The sequence below is a fragment of the Triticum dicoccoides genome, chromosome 1A (genome assembly GCF_002162155.2).
Source record: "Triticum dicoccoides isolate Atlit2015 ecotype Zavitan chromosome 1A, WEW_v2.0, whole genome shotgun sequence".
Lineage (NCBI taxonomy): Eukaryota > Viridiplantae > Streptophyta > Magnoliopsida > Poales > Poaceae > Triticum > Triticum dicoccoides.
This window is the reverse complement of record NC_041380.1, coordinates 484387410-484399340: the sequence shown is the minus strand read 5'-3', so window position 1 is coordinate 484399340 and position 11931 is coordinate 484387410.

Below are 11931 nucleotides of genomic sequence, written 5' to 3'. Positions count from 1 at the left end.
CCAGCCGGCTTAAAGCGTCTGTCGCTTCATTTTTCCGCCGGTCCACGTGATCCACCTGATAGCCTTTGAAATAACCTGCGACAGTATCCACCTCACGATGATATGCTGCCATGAGTGGGTCCTTAGAGTCCCAAGTGCCAGACACTTGCTGGGCCACAAGGTCCGAGTCACCGAACCACTTAACTCGACTTAGATTCATCTCCTTAGCCATCCGGAGACCATGGAGCAAGGCTTCATACTCAGCTGCATTGTTAGTACAACGGAACATTAAACGGAGAACATAACAAAACTTATCACCTCGTGGGGAAGTAAATACGACTCCAGCCCCCGAGCCTTCCAACTGTCTGGATCCGTCAAAATGGATGGTCCAATACGTATGATCCGGCTTTTCTTCAGGTGCTTGCATTTCCGTCCAATCATTGATGAAATCAACAAGTGCTTGAGACTTAACCACTGTCCGAGGCACATACTTCAAACCGTACGGCCCCAGCTCTATGGCCCACTTTGCAATCCGGCCAGTTGCTTCCCGGTTCTGGATGATATCTCCCAAAGGAGCAGAACTGACCACCGTAATTGCGTGCCCTTGGAAATATTGTTTAAGGTTCCGGCTTGCCATAAAGACTCCATACACCAGCTTCTGCCAATGCGGATACCTTTGCTTGGATTCAATGAGCACCTCGCTGATGTAATAAACCGGACGTTGAACCGGATGCTCCTTACCTGCCTCCTTTCGCTCTACCACAATAGCTACACTGACCGCCCGAACACTAGCAGCAACATATAGCAGTAACGGCTCCTTGTCAACGGGAGCGGCGAGCACAGGCGAATTGGCCAATTGCCGCTTTAAGTCCTCAAACGCTTTATCAGCAGCAGAACTCCAGACAAACTGATCCGTCTTTTTCAACATCTGATACAAAGGGATTGCCTTCTCACCCAGGCGACTGATAAACCGGCTTAGCGCAGCAATCCTGCCTGCCAGGCGTTGAACATCGTTGATACACTTCGGTTTAGCCAGGGAGGTGATAGCTGTGATCTTCTCCGAATTAGCCTCAATTCCCCTGTTAGACACTAGAAAACCCAATAGCTTGCCTGCCGGTACACCAAAAACACACTTGTTTGGATTAAGCATCATCTTGTATGTTCTCAGATTATCAAAGGTTTCTTTCAAATCATCAATCAGAGTCTCCTTCTCCCTGGATTTAACCACGATATCATCCACGTAAGCATGTACATTACGGCCAATCTGCTTGTGCAGACAATTTTGTACACACCGTTGGTAAGTTGCCTGGGCACTCTTGAGCCCGAAGGGCATAGACACGTAGCAGAAGGATCCAAAGGGAATTATAAATGGTGTCTTCTCCTGGTCCTTAATTGCCATTTTGATCTAATGATAGCCAGAATACGCATCCAAAAAACATAGACGCTCACAACCCGTCGTAGCATCAATAATTTGATCAATACGGGGGAGGGCAAAAGGATCTGCTGGACAAGCCTTATTAAGATCTGTGTAATCCACACACATGCACCAGCTGCCGTTTTTCTTGAGGACCAGCACCGGATTGGTGAGCCACTCAGGGTGAAAAACTTCAATAATAAAGCCAGCTGCTAAGAGCTTGGCTACCTCTTCTCCAATCGCCTTGCGCCTTTCTTCGTTAAACCGGCGGAGGAACTGTTTCACCGGTTTGTATTTAGGATCCATATTAAGTGTGTGCTCAGCGAGTTGCCTCGGTACACCTGCCATGTCAGAAGGTTTCCATGCGAAAATGTCCCGATTCTCACGGATGAACTCGATGAGCGGGCCTTCCTATTTCGGATCCAAGTTGGCACTGATGCTGAACTGCTTGGATGAATCGCCAGGTACGAAATCAACAAGCTTAGTCTCTACTGCAGATTTGAACTTCAGGGCCGGATCATGCTCCGTAGTTGGCTTCTTCAACGGAGTCATGTCCGCCGGATCAACATTGTCTTTATAGTACTTCAACTCCTCGGTGGCACAAACCGACTCTGCATAAGCCGCATCTCCTTACTCGCATTCCAAAGCGATTTTGCGGCTTCCATGAACCGTTATTGTCCCCCTGTGACCCGGCATCTTGAGCTGCAAATACACATAACATGGCCGAGCCATAAACTTGGCGTATGTCGGTCGCCCAAACAGGGCATGATATGGACTTTGGATTTTCACCACCTCAAACGTCAATGTCTCCGACCTGGAATCATGATCATCCCCAAAGGCCACTTCCAGAGCTATCTTACCAACGGGATATGCTAATCTGCCAGGCACTACACCATGGAATACTGTATTCGACGGTTTGAGATTCTTATCTATTAGCCCCATACGTCGGAAGGTCTCATAGTACAGGATGTTAATACTGCTCCCTCCATCCATGAGTACCTTGGTAAACTTATAACCTCCCACCTGAGGCGCCACCACCAGAGCCAACTGACCCGGATTATCGACCTGGGGTGGGTGATCTTCTCTGCTCCATATGATCGGCTGTTCAGACCAACGTAGATAACGGGGTATGGCCGGTTCAACAGAGTTGACTGCCCGCCTCTGAACCTTCCGGTCTCGCTTGTCCAAGCTAGTGGTAAAGACATGGTACTGTCCACCACTCAACTGCTTTGGGTTGCTCTGGTAACCCGACTGCTCTTGCTGCTGCTGTTGGTTGTAACCACCCTGGTTGTTCCGATTATTTTGACCATTATTTCCGCCCGGGTTACCATTAAACCCTGAACCGGAACTTCCTCCACCGTAACCCGGCCCGGACCCTGAGCCATCGCTAGATTCGCGATCATACCAGAAATTATTAGAATTCTTGAACTCCTGCATAATAAAGCAATCCTTCCAAAGGTGGTTTGCTGGTTCCTCCTTCGTCCCATGTTTTGGACAGGGCTGGCTTAGCAGATAATTTAGGCGGTTTGGGTTAGGGTTGGGCGCCCCACTAGGATTTCTTGGCCTACCCTTGCGTCGCTGTCCATTGTTCTGTGCGTTGGTATTAGCCATAAAGTCCATGTTACCGTCCGCTTTACGCTTGCCTCCTCTGCCATTGCCTACCCAATGATGCTGCTGACCTTTGGAGCTGCTATTCTTCTTTCCCTTCCCTGTCTTGTCATCATCAGATTCGGGATCCTTGGTACTATCAGAATCAGCATATTTCACCAAAGCGGCCATGAGAGTCCCCATGTCGGTGCAATGACGCCTCATCCATCCCAACTTCAGCTTCAGGGGTCCAAACCGGCAGTTGGCCTCTAGGGTTAATACTGCGGTGTCAGCATTGATGCGGTCTGAGGAGTGCAACACTTGTGAAACCCGGCGCACCCAATGAGTCGTTGATTCTCCTTCCTCCTGGACGCATGCAGCTAAGTCCACTATCGACATAGGTTGTTTACATGTATCTTTGAAATTGCTGATAAACCGGGCTCGTAATTGGGCCCATGAACTGATAGAATTAGCCGGTAAGCTTTTTAACCAAGTACGGGCCGTTCCTTCGAGCATCATGGTGAAGTATTTTGCACACGTCGCGTCATCCACATCGAGCATCTCCATGGCCATCTCATAGCTCTCCACCCATGTCTCTGGAGGTTGATCCGCCATGTAATTTGGTACCTTGCGTGGGCCTTTGAAATCCTTGGGCAGGCGCACGTTACGTAAAGCGGGGATAAGGGAAGGCACCGCCAAAGAACTGGAAGTAACACCAGGTTCAGTCAAGGGGGTTGGATGAACCGGCGTGAGCTGCCGAGCCTGATGCTGTGCGGCTAACTCGGCCTCCCTACGCGCGCGGGCCCGGTCCACCACTCCCTGAGCGTCATCAGCACCACCCGCCGGGTTGTTGGCCCGGGGTGCCCCACATCGTTCATTACTCGACACTGCCGGTTCATCCATATGTCTGCTATAGCTCTGGCTTGGACGAGGGGTCGAGTGGATCCGGTCGCGGCTGTACGAGTATGCTTCATGTTGGGCCAAAGCGGTCCTCAGAAGTTCCTTGACCCGCCGTGTCTCTACTGCCTGTGGCGAGTCACCTTCAATTGGAATGGCCTCCAGCCGTGTAGCAGCGGCAACAAGATTGTCCATTGGGCTGGAGTAGTGACCTGGGGGTGTTAAATCAGCCTGAGGTACAACGGTGTTTTGACGAGGCGGGTCGATTGACGAGGCTGAACCGGTGCACCGGTCCCAGGGGCTTCTTCCCGGTTCCCCTCCAGCGGATTGCCGGCTATTGGCCCTGGAGTGTTGAAAAGGTCTCTGGCCTCGAAAACCGGAGGTAAGCGGGTTCGGTGCTTCCTCCTCATGACTTCATGTGATGCGCTCTGGTCTAACATAAGCCTGTAGGCCTGTGCGTCTAAAGCAGCCCGCTCTACGGCCATCCTGGTGTCCTCAGCCGCCAGATCCGCCTTGGCCTGGGTGATCTGTTCCTTTACCTTTGCAATCTCCATATTGTGAACGTCCTGATCTGGCGGATTAACTTCCGCCATAAGCACAGCCAACGCATCAAATAGCTCTAATAGAACCTGAGCCGGCGGGCGCACAGGGCCTCCTGCCCCGGCGGCCGCTGCTGCTGCTGAACCGGAAATCGTTGCCACAGCTGTAGAAGAATGAAGCGATGCTTGTGTTCCGGCCATGAATATTCCAACCCGGTTGGGCAGATCAGATGGGTCCAGAATACTGTCGCCATCGGAATAGCTCCCAATCCGGCCATCTTGTAGCTGATAAAGAGATTCGGTTTCTCCGGTCGAAGATTCGTCACCGGAACAAATGACAGTCGCCCCGCGAAATCCCGATCCTTCCTCATGACTTCCTCCATGGATGACTCCCACGAAGGCACGCTTCATGGCCGGTTTAACCCAGGCGGATTGCGCACGCTGAGCCGTCTTGACGAGGTCGGTGCAGATGTCCGGCTCAGGGCCCGGTTCACCGATCTTACCAATGAAAGCGTGAATGCTACCGAAGGGGACCCGTTACCCGTACTCAACTGAGCCGACCTCGGGGCCCCAGCCTGCATCGTCGATGTAGAGCCTGCCGCGATGACTCTTAGTCATCCGGCCTACAGCATAGCCCTCGAGTCCTTCAAAGCATCCCTCCAAGAACCGGAAACCATCGTGCGACAGCCCCACGGTGGGCGCCAACTATCGTGGTTTTGTCACGACAGATGTCCTAGAGAAAGGACTTAGTCGTGGAGCCATCGCGACGGGTTAGCTTGAAGGGGTTAAACCGGACACAAGGACGCAAGAGAGTTTATACTAGTTCGGCCCCTTCGAGGAAGGTAAAGCCTACGTCTAGTGGTGATGGAATTGATGGGGTTTCGATGACTAGGGAGCAAACAAGCTTCGCCTATGTCTCGAGTTGTTGTCTGTTGTCCTTGAACCGCCGCCGGGTCGTCCCCTTATATACATGGGTGACGCCTGCCGGTTCAGAGAGTCCCAACACCGGTTCATACTCGTATCTGGGTTGGTCTCTCCTTGTTCCTAACTTATATTACAAGTATATGCACAAAGCTGATGTACGGCTATAGGTTGTAAACCGACTACGGGCCCTGGGCCTTTATCTGCCTCTTTGGGCTTTAACACCTTTGAACTACTGATGGAGTTAATCTGGCCCTGGTAGGCCGGTTTATGCCCAGTAGTAATATCCCCAACACTTCTGGAACCTATTTTTTGTGTACATGTGCCAGATTATATTAATGCACGCACCATATTACAGCACACATGAGCTCTCTCATCAAAATCCAGTGATAGCACACAAGGGTTTACAGGGGCGCCCCTATATTAGAATATCCTCTGCATTACAAAGATAATCTCACTACTATTTATGTTTTCATGGTTTTTAGATATTATACGTAATTACAGTGAATATTGATACGTCTCCAACGTATCTACAATTTTTTATTGTTCCATGCTATTATATTATTTATTTTGGATGTTAATGGGATTATTTATACACTTTTATATTATTTTGGGGACTAACCTACTAACCCAAGGCCCGGTGCAAATTGTTGTTTTTTTGCTTATTTCGGTGTTTCACAGAAAAGGAATATCAAACGGAATCCAAACGGAATAAAACCTTCGGGAGAGTAATTTTTGGAACAAACGTGATCCAGGGGACTTGGAGTGGACGTCAAGCAACCAACGAGGAAGCCACAAGGCAGGGGGGCTCCTACACTTGGGCGTGCCCTCCCCCTCGTGGCTCCACCGACCTACTTCTTCCTCCTATATATATTCATATACCCCGAAAACATCTATGAGCACCACGAAAACCTATTTCCACTGCCGCAACCTTCTGTACCCAAGAGATCCCATCATGGGGACTTTTCCAGAGCTCCGCCGGAGGGGGAATCGATCACGGAGGGCCTCTACATCAACTCCATGGCCCCTCCGATGATGTGTGAGTAGTTTACCTTAGACCTTAGGGTCCATAGTTATTAGTTAGATGGCTTCTTCTCTCTCTTGGGATCTCAATACAATGTTCTCCTCGATCTTCTTGGAGATCTATTTCATGTAACTCTTTTTGCGGTGTGTTTGTCGAGATTCGATGAATTGTGGGTTTATGATCAAGTTTATCTATGAACAATATTTGATTCTTCTCTGAAATCCTTTATGTATGATTGGTTATCTTTGCAAGTCTCTTCGAATTATCAGCTTGGTTTGGCCAACTAGATTGATCTTTCTTGCAATGGGAGAAGTGCTTAGCTTTGGGTTCAATCTTGCGGTGTCCTTTCCCAGTGACAGCAGGGCAGCAAGGCATGTATTGTACTGTTGCCATCGAGGATAAAAAGATGGGGTTTATATCATATTGCTTGAGTTTATCCCTCTACATCATGTCATCTTGCCTAATGCATTACTCTGTTCTTATGAACTTAATACTCTAGATGCATGCTGGATAGCGGTCGATGTGTGGAGTAATAGTAGTAGATGCAGAATCGTTTCGGTCTACTTGTCGCGGACGTGATGCCTACATACATGATTATGCACTTTTCTATCAATTGCTCGACAGTAATTTGTTCGCCCACTGTAATACTTATGCTATCTTGAGAGAGGCCACTAGTGAAACCTATGGCCCCGGGTCTATCTCTTACCATATAAGTTTCCAATCTATTTTACTTTGCAATCTTTACTTTTAATATATATCATAAAAATACCAAAAATATTTATCTTATTATTGTTATCTCTATCAGATCTCACTCTCGTAAGTGACCATGAAGGGATTGACAACCCCTTTATCGCGTTGGTTGCGAGGTTCTTATTTGTTTGTGTAGGTACGAGGGACTTGCGTGTAGTCTCCTACTAGATTGATACCTTGGTTCTCAAAAACCAAGGGAAATACTTACGCTACTTTGTTGCATCACCCTTTCCTCTTAAAGGGAAAACCAACGCAGTGCTCAAGAGGTAGCAAATATCAGAATCTGCGCATCAGAAGAATATTGTGGAACACTACAACGACTTAAAAAATTGGCACCAAGGCATTGAGTGCCATTCTAGATGCAATGAGACTCATACGCTCCCCACTTGTAGATTCTTGTTCAGAATATGATCCTAATGACTATTCTAACCTCGAGGAGTCAAAGGCAGATGGCCTATCCTGTTCACCCATCAAGGTGCATGTTCTAATTTGGCAAGGTTTTATTGATTGCATGTATCTTGCATATGTTTTCTTGCATTTATTCTACTTTGTTGTACGGCCATCTTCTTAGTTTACTCATCATATATGTCAAGATGCCATGCCATCCATTATCAATACATATTCCATCTGTCATCATACCATGTTTTCCACTCAAATGTTGTTCTTGTGCATCAGACATCAAAAAGGAAGAGGGTGATTGCCGAACCTGAAGGAGCACCAGCAAAGTCCTTGAAAACGTGGTGGTGCCGGAGAAATATGACAGCACCCCACTTATATTGGTTGTACAACCAGTGACACAAAACGTAGAACCGACTCTAGCAGACTGTACCCATACTTCACTGGCCACACCACTAGCCCTACCACACAGGACATGCACTCCAGCAAAAGGTATGCCGATTTCAGTTGCCATAGCACCAGCCGTACCACAGAAAAATCCCACTCCAACAAAAAGTACAGCAAGTCCACCGGCCGAAGACCTATCCCAACTGCAGAGACGGCCAATTCCTGCAGATTGGAATCCCATTCTAGTTAATCCCAGTTTTAAAGACAATGTTTTCAATGTTTCTAGGGACTACGTGCATATATTCCCATCATAGGAAGATTATAGTGAAGACAAACACCATTTTCACATCTTCCTGTCCCACTTACATGTAAGTGCTATTATTCATGGTGATTATTTTCCTGTTTTCTACTGATTGAAAACATCGATGATTTACATCACATTGTTGTAAGTAGACGAGGGTCAATCTGGATAGTCATGACGAGCAAAGCTTGCTTGCGCTTTTCAAGGAAGCATTGCAGCAGTATCGGTGTTACCTGAGGAAATCACACTTTGATGGCAAGTCTATAAACGAATTTCCGGTGAAGTCTCCTGTGCTAAATTTAGAAGACATTGAATGGAAAAACCTTATTATGCACCGGTCTTATTCCCAGGATGAGGTACTATCTATGATATCACATGACAATTTGAACTTCTACTTTTTCGCGTGTGCCTTACGGATCTTTTTTGCAAGAAATCGGCTCGAAGAAGAATTTCGGTTTGAAAAGAATGACAGGATATCGTAAATATGATGCCCGCTGCTTTTCTCTTGTTAGTACCTGTTGTCCTATATCACTGTACTTGCATTCATATCTGGTTCATTATGTGACAGTAGTATGCATGATAGCTTGCTTATCAATTGTTCGCTCCAAATTATCTGATCTGTATCAATGGTTACATTAGTGTACAATATATCCAAGGCCAATAAATTTTTTTAGCTCAGCATTGTTCTTGTAAGTACCTGTTGTCCTTTATCAGTGTACTTATATTGACAGGTAGTTGTTCATGTACCATCACTCTGCAGCTTATTTTCCTTTGCCCACCATTTTCTACGCATCAGATCTATATTTACTCTTACCATAAGGTTGCATAACGGTCCTGAAGAAGTTTAGCTCTGCATTGCTCTTAGCTGTACCTTTTGCATGTATCGTTGTACTTACATTTATAGCTACTTGGTTATGTAGCATCACTCTTCATCTTATCTTAAATATTCTCCATTTTTTCTTATATTATCACATCTATATTTACTCTTAACAAAATGTAGAATAAAGGCAATGCTTATGAAGAAGATTCTGTGGTAAACTTCTTGAATTGCCCCCCCCCCCCATCAACATGGACAAGGACTTTATAGAGCCTGTCTTCACCAATAATGTAAGTTTGTCCTTCTCAACCCTTCAAACTTTGTTGTGTATATTTGGTTAGGCATGACTGCAACAGCTGTTTATTTTGGTGTTTGCATCAAATTGCATGTTTAATGTTTATTATGTACTTCATAAACAAAATTTTGTCTTTCTCAATTTAAGTTTTTAGTTGTACAACCAAGTTCCTTCTTCATACCATGTAAATTAAACTATACAGAGCAAGTGATCTTCTTTTGCACTGCATGTATGCTTCTGTTCTTGATCCGTAATCCAGTGGTGTGGTGAACCTACCCACGATAGCACAGTGTCATATTCTGCAATGTCTTAACTGTGAACAATGTCATATCATTCTACTATTATTTAAACCGTCTCTTTATTTGCCAATCTGAAATGGGATAAATTGACAGCACACTAACCATTGATACTTATGAGTTCTTGATCTGTAATCCAGTGGTGTTGTGAAGCTGCCAACTCCTTCACAATGTCATTTCTTGCCATGTCTTAACCTGAACAATACCATATTGTGTTAATGGTATTTTAAGCTGTGTCACTTTATTTGTCAGTAAGAAATGTGATGAATTGTTAGCACTGATACTTATATGTGCAAAACCTGTCATCTATCTGCTTGTTTATCTTTTAGAGTGAGGAGGATATAATTGTCAAACAAGCGCAGTCTCATCAGCTTGCTCAGCTGCTTGCGCTACAGCTCCCGAGCAGGGCTAACCTTTCTTGAACTCTATTGAAGTGATGTTGGTTTTGTATATTATTTTGTCGGCGTGTTTATCTGCACTGGTGGCGATCTTTGATGCCCAATGTATGTAATCTGCTGTCTGCTTATGCTTTATTATCATAGTGGTGAACTGTGATGCCTAGTGGATGTAATATGTTGTAATTTATTTATTTTATACTCTAGATTTTTCTTATTCACGATTATGCAGTTATTTTACTGTATATATATATATATATATATATATATATATATATATATATATATCATGTCTACGCAGTAAACCGACCAAACTGTAAAATTATGGTACATAATCGGGTCGTCATGCAAATCACTACATAATCGGTCCGTTAACAGGCCTAAATGTAAACTGACCCACTAGTAGATTTGGGCCTCTAATAGGCAGAGTAAACCGCCGGCCCTATATTCGCAAGAAAACTCAATGGACTTTTAGGAGGCTGAAAAGTAGGTTGGGCCTGAAACATGCCGAACAGCTCATGGGCCGGCAGCAGGCCGAAATAGACCCCGGCCCATGATTGTGCCAATCACATCACGAGCCTTTAACAGGCCAAAATTGTCTCGGTCCTTATTTTTCCCAATCAGGTTATCGGTTGTGAGCAGGCCGGATGCAAACCGGGCCATAGTTAGGCCCAACTATATGACGGGCTTTTAACATGCCAAAATGTCAAACAGGCCGAAACTAATATCAGGCCGAATTACTAAATGGTCCTTTAGCAAGTGGGCCCAAAAGCATAGCGTCCAGTTGACGGGACGAATCTGATATGGGCCATAATTTAGCCCAAAGCCTCTTAAAGGGCCAGATCTGATCTGGGTCGTAATTTGACCTAGAACGTGGTAGGCTTTTAACGGGCCGGATCTCATATGAGCCTTTATTGGGCCTGGAACATGGCAGACTGTTAATGGACCGGATCAAATATGGGCCGACATTTGGCCCAAAACATGACAGCCTATTAACGGGCCGGCCCATTAGTGTCCTCAAAATCTAGTGGGCCCTTAGCTGGGCCGACCCATTATGGTCGGTGAAATCTCATGGGCCTTTAGCTGGGCCGGCCCATTATGGTCGGCGAAATCTCGTGGGCCTTTAGTTGGGCCAGCCCATTTAATCTTTATGGGCCACTTTTGGGCCGGTCCATGTGTCAACATATCATAGGTGCATCTTGCCCATTGGATGAGTGACACCTGTGCCGACGCGGAGCTGATACGTGGTTCCGTCGGCCAATGAGAATTTTACACGTGGAAAATCATCATTGGTTGTGGCTGTTAGCGGGTTATCGATCCAAAACCGGACCTGATAACTTAACGGCGACCCGTTATGGTGGATGTAACGCCCGGATAATCATGCTACAGTAAACCCACGTTGATGGTGCCACGTCACCTCTGTCACTGTAGTTAATCTCGGGTTAAATCAAAACAGTTTCGAAATTCAATTCAAAATTATGATGGCAATAAAAGTTTTCAAAAAAATCAAACTAAAATGTTTGGGGGTTGTCAAATATTACAAGGTTAATTATGGTGGGGTGCATAAATTTTTATAAAGTGTCTGAATATTTTAAAATGAATTAAAACAGAAAAGGAAAAATAAGAAAAGGAAAATAAACCTAATAACTACAGGGGGAAAACCCTCTGGCCAACTGGGCCAACCGGCCCAGCCGACCGGCCCATTGGCCCATCCGGCCCCCCTCACTCCCATAACCCCCCCGGGCGGCGAAACCCTAGCCGGCGCCTCCCCCCACTCCCCCTCGATCCCCTTCTCCTCCCTCACCGATCCGGATCGGGATCGGCCCCGATCCCGTTGACCCCGACGCCGGGACCACATCGCTGGACGACCGCCGCCTCGACCTCCTCCCGGCCGGTCCTCCCCGACCGTCCCCGAGCCCTCTGCATAGACCCT